The 10,977-nt window shown below is 36.7% G+C and overlaps 1 pseudogene; it reads left to right on the plus strand.

The window, feature by feature from the left end:
- Positions 1 to 254: 254 nt before the first annotated feature.
- On the plus strand, positions 255 to 10,663 carry LOC105056417 (L-ornithine N5-acetyltransferase NATA1-like; annotated as a pseudogene).
- The last annotated feature ends 314 nt before the right edge of the window (positions 10,664 to 10,977 follow it).

Genomic DNA, 10,977 nt, shown 5'->3' on the forward strand with positions numbered 1-10,977 from the left:
CACTGCAACGTACAATCAAACTTTCTGTGGGTTATAATGAGTAACTAGAACATATAGTCTCAGCCAAGCCCCCATTAATATTAGTTCAGCATAAGATAGCGAACAAGGCCACTTATAGCTTCCTAGTTTCTCAGGGTCCCATCCAAGTTCACCATCAACACTCCAAAAGAACGGGACATCCAAGAAATAAAGGTCGAAGAGGGATGAGGCTAATGAATCAACTGAGAGATACTTAGGTCTTTGATCAAGTGCCAATGGTGAGTAAGTGTGAACCAGGTAACTGGAACATATCATAATAGAAGCAATGACAGTCTCACCAAATCCTCTGCTGTATTATGCTGCTATCAAAAAAAGCACTTATTTATGCTATATAGGTGGTCATTGCTCATATCACCTTCCTTACCAAGGTATAAGATATTTGAAATTATTGTTGATGAATAGAAATTTGCTATTTAGGACTCGATAGTAAAGTACTATCTCCTCAATCCTAACAAGATTTTCATAAGATTTTAGAGTAAAGATGCTAGTTTACCGTGGTAAAGTCTTAGATATTTGTGCAAATAGAATCCAATTTTCACTGACATCTTGAGGGTAGTATAGAGTATGAAAAATATAAATCTTTTGTGTGAAAAACCATCTCCAACTTTCACTGAGATTTCGAGGGCAAATAGGATATGAAAAATATAAATTTTTTGCATGGAAAACACGTCAAGATATATGAGTACACTTAATTACACATGCTTAGAACCTTCACATTGAGTTGTAGCAAAATTTTGTAACCTCTAGCAAGAACTATTTTTCTAGGCATAGTCTAACAAGTGAGGAAATGTTGTCACTACTATGACATCATATGGATGAACTTCTCTCTCTAATCTTTTTAAAGAGAGAAGGTTTGAAAAAAAATTTTTCTCCCACTAATCTTTGAGCACTGAGGCCTCCACTGACGGATCCCTTCCTTCAACGATCGACCACTGGGCCCCTCTCTCTTCTCCTCTCTCTCTCCCTGTTCTCCTCTTTCCTCCCCCTCTCTCTTGTTCTCTCACTACTAGAAATAAGGGCTTTACTAGTGGAATTTTCTGACAGGCATGATCCATCAGAAATTTCTGATGGATCACTAATAGATTAACGTCAAAAAAGGAGGAACAAAATATAATTAATATATCTCAAAATCTCTGACAAATTTCTGATGGATTATTTATCAGACCAACTCCATCAGAACATCTGTTAAAACATCTGTCTGAATTTTTTTAAAAAATCTAAATAATATAAAAAATATTTGTGTCTAATTTTGTGATAAATTATTTATCAGTAATATTTCTAACCAAAACTTTCATCAGAAACATAATTTTAATAATTTTTAAATTATTAAAATATCTATTTCTAATAGAAGAGCTATCAGAAATTTGAAATAAATTTTGTGATGGATAATTTGTTAGAAATTAACATCATAAGTATGATAAATTTTGTGATGGATAATTAGTCAATAATTAACATCATAAGTTTGTGATGGATAATCTATCAAAAATTAATAACACAAGTTTGAAATTTTGTGATGGATAAATGGAAGGATTTGAACTCTAAATCCTTAGATAATTTATTCACTACTTTAGCCATCAAAACCTAACCAAGACATACTTATATCATGATTGATAAACTATTTATACTACTTAAACCCTTCTATATAAATCCAACTCAAAACCCTTATTTTCCCATTGACTAAGCTTCCCTATTTGGCCACCATGTTTTTTGTTTGATTGCTCCTTCATTTGATTGAGGTTCTTGAGGATGAAAGAAGTAGAGAAAAAATAAATAAAAAACTCCAAAAAAATTGGAGAAAAAATTTAAAAAAAATTATATAGAAATAAGAGAATATGATAAGAATTGAGAGTAATAGTGGTGACACAATAGTAACGATCTAAAAAGTTGTTACTGCGCTAAGTCTATAGTGACGATATTAACATTTGTCATTAATATTGAGTATAATAGTGATAACATATAATATTGTCATAAGAGATTAATTTGTAGTGATGATATATTACTCGTGGCTAAAAAATCATCATAAATAATATATTATTTGTAAGAACATCATGTGCCATCATAAAAATTATACTATTTATGACAATATATAAGCGTTACTAGAAAGTTATGCCTTATAGTATATATTTGTGATAATAATTTATATTGTCACAAAAAGATACTATTTATGACAATATATAGTGTTACTAAAAAGTTATCATGATTTGTATATTATTTATGATAATATAAAATATCATTATAAAAAGGATGCTCTTTGTGGCGATATGTAATGCATTACTATAAAATTATTATGATTAGTATATTAGTTATGATAACATAAGATGTTGTCCCAAAAAAGTATACTATACATATGCAATATCAAAAAATTATCATGATTAGTATATTGGCTTAGTTTATTTTTAGTTTACAAAACATAATTTGTCAATAAATAATAGATGATTAATTGAATTGGCTACTGAGTTATTAAGTATGTGTAAACATTTATTATAAAATAGATTATAACAAAATTATCTATTTTTTATGTAATTTATATTTATATAATTTTTTTATATATAAATATTATCGTATCAATTAATTCTTCTCACAAGTTGGTCGAACTGATTTTATTTGAAATTTATGAAACTTGAGTGACTACAATGCAAAATTTGATAGACACGAGGCCAATTCCCCTCCATTAAACTCAATATAGTATCTGTTGCTTAATACACACCTTCGGCCCTTTTACCAAAAAAAGAAAAAAAAACTCAAGCCTATGAAATTAGTTAGCTTTGATAGTTTTTGATGTGCCCAACAATATCCAAAAATATTAGTTAGAATGTTATTAATGGAGGGCCTTAACTGTACTTGGTTGTTCATGAACCCTAGCACCCGCAACCCCTGAGCAACCCACATCCCAAACCCCTTTCCTCAAAACCCTCGCGACTTCACCGTGTTCTTCTCCTCCGCCGCCACCGCTGCCGCACCGGTTCAACCAGCCGCTGTGTAGGCTCGGATCCGTCTCGCCGACAGCCGGGACATCCCCCACATCCACCGTCTTATCCACCAGATGGTGGAGTTCGAGAAGCTGACCCACCTCTTCTCCGCCATCAAGCCCTCCCTCTCCTCCACCCTCTTCCCCTCTCCCCAACCTCCAGCCGTCCTGTCCTTCACCGTGCTCATCCTCGAGCGCTCCCCGAATCTCTTCTCCAAAGGCGATGAAGAGCACAAGGACGCGGCGAACCCCTCTCTCTTCTGCCCGATTGTTCGGCGGGTGGAGCTGAAGTGCTGGAGGACCCGAAGGCGGTGGAGTTTGCGTCGCCGTGCGGCGGAGGGGCGGTGGTGGTGGGGTTCGTGCTGTGCTTCCCGAACTACTCAACCTTCCTGGCGAAGCTGGGGAGGTACGTGGATGATATATTTGTGAGGGCGGCTTGGCGGTGAAGGGAGCTTGGTCGAATGCTGCTGTCGGCGGTGGCGGCGCAGGCTGCGAAGATGGGGATGGGGAGGGTTGACTGGTGCGTGCTCGATTGGAATGTGAATGCGATTAGCTTCCATGAGGAGATGGGGGCGGAGGTGCTGCCACAGTGGCGGATCTGCCGGCTTCCTGGAGAGGCCCTTCAGCGTTATGGGGCGGAGGGTGCTGGCCGGAGTTAGAGCGAGTTAAGTTCCTAATTTTCTATCTTCTTTTTTTTTTTCCGCTCCTTCCTTCTGAATATTGATTTTTTTTTTTTTTTTTTTTAAGAAAAGGAGCAGAGCAATGATGGATTTGCCGTTCCTTTCTATTTTAGTTTTCTGGGGTTCCTTCCCTCCCCTTCCCCATCTTCTGATGATTAGAAAATGCCTTTTTGTTCCTAGGATTGGGTGGGTGTCTCGGATTGCCGTCATTTCCTTGGGATGTGCTTTCATAGACATTCCTGTTCTATGGGTGCTTTCATGCACATCCCAAGTCCTGTGATTGCATGTATGCATTTGTTTTTGTTGCTTCAAGAAAATTTGCTGGATTACATTTTGTTTCCTGAAAGTAGTTGAGCGACGAAGAGGATCTCATAGTGTGAAGTAGTTGAGCGACTAAGAGGATCTCATGGTGTGGATGCATACTGCTGTTCTGCCTACCTTCAGGACACGGTATGGTATAATTGAAGTGGTTATAGATGCTGATGAGATCATGATAGTACATCTTGTTAACAAGTACAATACTTACAGCTTTGGGGGGAAGAAAAAGATTGTTCTTACAACATCCAATTGGCTGGGAGGCAAAAATGGTTTCCTTGAGATGGCCTATATTGCCACTGGCACCTCCTTCATTCTGATCTCAGTCTTGTTTGCTTTGACTCATGTGAAATACCAGAAGTAAATTTCTACACTGGCATGATACCATTCCTTTTAACATAATGACGTGTCTTGAAAGATTGCGTACTTTCAAAATGTTGATAACAGCTGCATATCAGGATGATCTCTTCATTCCTATCCATTGTTTTTCCTTGTAATTTCTGTATCTCTGTTGTAATATGTTATGCTTGAAGCATTCGGTTTATCATGTCATTAACAAGCTGGCTTTGCAGCAGTGACTTTCTAACTAATGCAATTATGCTGTATAGCAATACATTAAGTCATAGTCTCCCCTTAAGGTTTAAGTATATGTTATCCTTTCTTATGGTTTCTGTTTGCAAGCCCCATGGTGATCCAACTTATTTGTCTTGGAACAAGAAAAGCAACGCCAGCTAATGTGAGGTTTCTGGACCAATAATTTCAACCCTCATTCATATTTTTCTTCAATGGACAAGTTTTATGATTGAAATCTAGGTTCCAGAACAGGTTATTTTCTTTGGCTACTCAGGTCTCAAACAATTCGATTTACTGTGCCACTGGGGTGGCTCACTGTCAGAATCCATTCAGTTTCATGTGGCTGATTGTTGGCTGGTGATCATCCAGATCAGCTGCATATGGTGTCATTGATGCTTAGCATCCCAATTACGGACACTATCCCAATCAAAGTTATTGAGGAGAGTTTGCTAAAAGCTTTTCTCGACAAAGCTTGTAGTTTTAAATAGGACAGACAGATATCAAGTGTAGAAGCTTTTGTTTTCTTGTTCTTTGATGTGTATGTTGGGGGTCGATAGTGGATGATGAGCGACACCAAATTATTAAGAGAAGAATGCTGTCTCTGTTATAACTGAAATTAGCTTACGGTAATTTCTGTAAACACATTAATTAAAAATGATCACATATTTAAAATTACTTAGGTGCTCAGAAAAGTAGTGTTTTAAATTTGACTATGTAATTTATAATTTAACAAAGTTCTATTTTTAAGTTAGCAAGAAAATGAAGGTAGTATTTTATTATTATTATTTTTTTTAATGTTGAGGATACTTATGAACTGTTGGTACCAATCAAAATGTTATCTGGGTATCTCTATGATGAGGCATAAACATTCTTGACTTAAAAAGAAAGATGAGCCATGTTGTGGCCTCATTGGTGGCCTGTTCACTGAAGTGGACGATTTTTTGAAGGATGTCTAATTATGTTGTTTCCTTTTCCTTTTGACTCTCCTTTCAGTAACATAATTTCAGTAAATCTAAAAAGTTATGATTTTCTTGACCATTCGAATGTTTAGGTGAGTCATAAATTTTTGCAACAGCAGCTTAAATTGTTTCATTTGATTTCTTCTCAAGTACATGTTATTCTCTCTATCCTGAACTAGATATGCAATGAGGGATGCTGAGCTGCTTTGGCTGAAATATTAAAAATCCTCACCATGGTCTATGAAGCACATAAGTTGCCTTTGGCTCAGATATGGGTTCTTTGCAGACATCATAGGATTCTTGCACATGGTGCTGGTTCCAAAAAGAATTGCTCCAGCTTTGATGGTACTTGCATGGGACAAGTCTGCATGTCAACAACTGATGTGGCATTTCATGTCATTGATGCTTACATGTGGGGATTCAGGGAGACATGTGTGGAACATCATCTTCAAAAGGGACAAGGTGTCGCAGGCAGGGCATTCGCATCATGGAGGCCATGTTTCTTTAAAGATATTACTCAGTTCTTCAAAATTGAGTATCCTCTAGTCCATTATGCTCAAATGTTTGGATTGGCCTGCTGTTTTGCTCTATGCTTACAGACTACTCAGACTGGACATGATGATTATGTATTTGAGTTCTTCCTGTCTCTTGACTGCAAGAATGTTGGTGAACAACTGGCATTGTTGCAGTCAATGACAACCATGATGGAAAAATGTTTTTGTAGCCTAAAAGTTATCACTGATGTAGAACTACAAGAAGGATCGTCTCTTGAAGTTATTGACATGCTTGAAATTGAGAGTCAAAAATCGATCGGAACCTAAACCAATATGTATTTGAAGCTGTGAGAATGGTCTTCATACTTTCCCTGAATGTAATCCTGTTGAGGGCCTTAATGGGATGCAGAAAGAGAAAAATGCAATTCCTGAGTTGTCAGAACAACATTTCCTGACAGATGCTACTGGAACTCCTTATTCTTCCTTGGTCAATAAAAATAATAGGCCACTTGAAAGCAGACAAGGTAAAGCTGAGAAAACAATCAGTCTCGAGGTTCTCCAACAGTATTTTGCTGGGAGCCTGAAAGATCCTGCAAAAGCCTTGGAGGGAAGCTTAAGCGTGCAACTGATGCCTGCAGTCTTTTTTATAAGCTCTTACTTAGCAGTATTTATGGATTTTAAATAATGTCAGTAATGCAATGTGCCTTTATGAAATAATCATCATTATTTTTTTCCTCCTCTGTTGTCTTAGTGTAATTCGTGATGTACAATTGGCCTCTGCTTGTTTATCTTCTTGCTACTATAACGGGAAGTCCTGGGATGTTGACTCAACCACTAGATTCAACTGTTTTCAAATTTTTAATTTTCTTAACATACAATAGCGAGTCTTTATAGAACCTCAATGCTCATCAACCATTTATGTAGGGTTATATACTTTGCATGTGCATAATGCTAGTTTTCTGAAAATTCTACCTTTGTTTGTTGCACTTGCAATCTCAAAACAGAGAATCATGTATTTTTCATTTTATATATGTTATGGTGGAGCATCATGTATCTGAAACTAGTTATTTTATGTTTTCACAGTTTGTATTACAACCATGAAACATATCTATAGGCACCATGAAATCTCCAGATGGCCATCTTGCAAGGTCAATAAGGTCAACCGCTCTCTTTCCAAATGGATCTTCTCTTTTGTAAGTTGCAGGTAACTCATGGATCTTTCTACATATCCTGTATCTTCACTCCATTTTATCTGCTTCACAAGTTGGCTTCTTTAGTATTTCTCTTCTATAAGTTGTAAAAGCAACATCTATACTTGGAGGTCCTTCTGCATCCTACTCCTGCACAATCAGACAGCTCTTCATTCCAATTTAATTGGACATAGGAGCAATTTGAGGAGATGCTCAACAAATAGATGGAGGAGCCCATGTTGGTAGGGACAGTCGAGATAAAGGCACGAGTTGTAGCTTAGATGATGGTTCTGATTTCTTATTTGAAGCTTGAACACATTCAAAGGGCATGGAGGTACCATCTTCAGGCCAATTTTCACCTTCTCCTCATGATGGTAATGATCTCTAGTTGCTGATTCACTACATATTTAATATTTTGGATTTAACGTTTATATATGTAATGCACTTTTATAAGTATGTGAAGAATTTTTATTTATGGTATTAAATATATTTTAATGTAATTAACGATAAACTTTAGATCGTGAATATATGTAATTGATTGAATATTAATGGGTGTATCTCAACATTTTGTTTTGTTAAATTTGATATTCAATTAAGATTTATAAATTTTTGATGGATTTTTGATAGATTTCTTATCTGTAAATTTAGTGATGGATTATTTGTTAGTGAATGGAGAAAAATTCAAATACAATAGTGATAGATTTTTGATAGATATTCTATCAAAAATTTTTCTTACGAAAAATCTATTGGTATGAGTATCAAGTCATAAAAAATTTTTTGACGGATAGTTTGTCAAAAAAATTTCTGACGAATTATCTATCAAAAAATTCTATCATAATTATATTTCTTGACAGAAAAATAATATGCATTGGAGAATGTGGAAAGTATATTTCTAATAGATTATCTGTCATAAATTTATCAAAAAATTTTCTGATGGATACGATCTGTCATAAAAAAATTACTGACATGATTTTTCTGACAGATGAGAATCCATAAGAAAATGTGTGAGAAACACATTTTTTGATTGATTTTATAGGATTTTCTGATGGAATTGTTCATCCATGAAGCCTTTATTTCTAATAGTGTCTCTCCCTCCCCCCTCTTTCTCTTTTCTTCTCTTTCCCATCTTCTCTACCTCCCTCTTCCTCTTTTTTCAACATTGGTCGGCCAATTCGGTTAATTGGTTGGATGCTGACTTATTCTCCCATGCTTTATTTCTCTATCTTCACCGGCCCATTTTAGTGGTGAGCTTGAGCATTTTTGGGTTGGTAGTCGAGCTTCTTTCCCCCATCCTCTCCTTCTATCTCTTCACTGGTTCTTCTAGACGATTGGTGAGGTCATTTTCGACTGGGAGCCGATTTTTTCTTATCTCTCTCCCTATCCCTTGCTCCATCTCCCTATCTCTTTGCCGTTGGAAACCCATGCCCCCCCACCCCTCGGTCGAGCCCCTCATCCTCTCTTTCCTGTCGGATTTTTCATGGGTTATCACTGGCCTTCCTCGGTGGTGGGTCAATCACTGGAATTTGCACTTGGTTTCCCTTCTCTCCCTTCTTTTTTTGGTGCCAGATTTCTCACCTTCGATGTGGTTGGTCGGCCCCCCCATTCCTCCACCGTTCTCTCTTCTCTGCTTCTTTCCTTTGGCTCTAAGGATCTCTATCTTCCTCGATTGGGAACTAAATCTTTCCCCCTCTCTCTCTCCTTCATCTTCTTTCCTTCCTTTAAGGTAGTGCAAAGGCCCTCCCTGTTTCTTTTCTTTCCTAGCATTGGGATCAGGATGTTTGCTAGCCCTTCTCAGTAGTGGGCTTGCCACTGGAAGCCCCTCTTCCTTCCCTCTCTCTCAACTTCTCATATTTTGGATGCCGGATGCTGGTTGCCTTCTCTGTGCTTCTCTCCCTTTTTCCAATGCTAATGGTGTTGTGGCCGGCACCCACTCTTCCCCGATTGTCAGATTTCTGCTTCTTTTTTGGTGCCGTGCCTAGACGAGGCATGAAAATCCTTCTCATTTCTCTCTCCTCTCTTCTCTCTTTTGCGTTGGTTAAACCCCCTCGGTAGTCAACCCTCCTCCTTATTTGAAAGTTTCTCTACCTTCTCTTTCGGAGCTTTGGTGCTATCAACAATCCTCTGCTCTCTAGGTTGGCAGTTAGATCCAGCTATTAAACAATTGCCAGACCCCCTTTTCTAGGCGGTAGAATGGGTTTAGATCTTCCTCTCCTCTCTTGAGACAAGTTGAACCGATGATTTCTTCTAATGGTTAGCAATGCTCCACCTCTATCGGTAGAATGAAGGAGGTCTCTCATTTTTTAAATTCAAATTTCAGAATTTAAAAATTAATATTTTATGTATATAGGAAAATTTGAATTTTAAATATTGATGGGATGTTCGGGGGAATTTGAAATTTAAATTTCAGTGGTGATGGGTTGACAGGGGCTTCTTTTCTTAGGGATCCTTTTGTACTTTTTTTTTCTTAATAAATTTGGATTCGTTTCTTTCTTTTTTTTTTAATAAATTTGGATTGGTTTTTCTTTTCTTTTCATCAAAACAAACATGGCATCATATAAAAAAATAAAAAAAAAAGGAGAGCATGCCATCCCAGATCATGTTAAGGCAAGAGTTGCTTGGACAACACAGGTACAAATATCCCAAAAATTTGACCTAAAGATAAAGAGAACAAATGGTCAAAAGCCTAAACAAAACAAATATGTGCCTTGTCAGATTATTTAGTAAACTGCCATCCATTTATATAGAACTTCAATCTTTTTTTTTTTCTGATGAAATATAGAGCTTCAATCTTGATGATATACAATAACACAAAGTGACATCCAGTTCGACCTCCTTGTTGGGCTACTGCAAATAGCTCATGGGACAGCATTTGGGATCGGACCTGGATGTTGATCTGGATGAGGGGAAGGAGTGAGACCTGTTTGTCTTAAAATAGAAACATCTTTATTTTTCTAGTTCGCTACTTTGCTTCTTTTCTTTGTTCCTTTTTCTTTTTCCTTTTTTTTTTTGGGAAGAGAATGAAATCGAAAAGGAAACAATGTTTGGAAGAAAATGTACATTTGTAAAGAATTTTGAAGTAATTAAAATATCTCATGACAAGAAAGGCTACAGCATGTGCTAATCTCTTTCCTTCATTTGAACTAGGAATTAAATCATCCGAATCTGGGATCTAAAGGGCGAGATTAGGATGTAACGATGGAACAATCCATGACCTCGATCGGGATTGATGTGCATAGAAGCAGATGGGGTTGCTTCAACTTGGGCGACACGGAGGCTAGCTCATACCAGGCCTCAACACCAGAGGCACCTTGGTGTTTGAACTTTTGCATTGAAAATGGTCAATAATCTGCTGAATTTATATGGCTGGTTGAATTCTTTTTTTTTCTTTGATGAGCATAAAAGATAATCTATACTTCATAATACTTAGCAACTGATGTTTTAAACAGACTATAGAGGCAGAGAAATTTAGATATAATACTTTTAAGATTATTTAGATCAAAATATTTTGCGGAAAGTTTCTATTACTTCCTTGCTTCCTAAAAACATGCTTTATAGAAAGCAAGGAAAATATTCTGGCAAAAAAATATTCAAATTTTCTAGTGAATTTTATTTTATATGAATCTATTTAACATGATTTTTTTGGCACATTCATGTTTGAATTTGGCCCAAATCTTGTTGAGTCACCAGAATGCCTATGAACTCATTTTTTTGCAGAGGGGTTTCGGACTTTGAGTCTGACCAAGTTGGCAAATAGATTCC

Source organism: Elaeis guineensis, chromosome 13, assembly GCF_000442705.2.
Source record: "Elaeis guineensis isolate ETL-2024a chromosome 13, EG11, whole genome shotgun sequence".
Taxonomy (NCBI): domain Eukaryota; kingdom Viridiplantae; phylum Streptophyta; class Magnoliopsida; order Arecales; family Arecaceae; genus Elaeis; species Elaeis guineensis.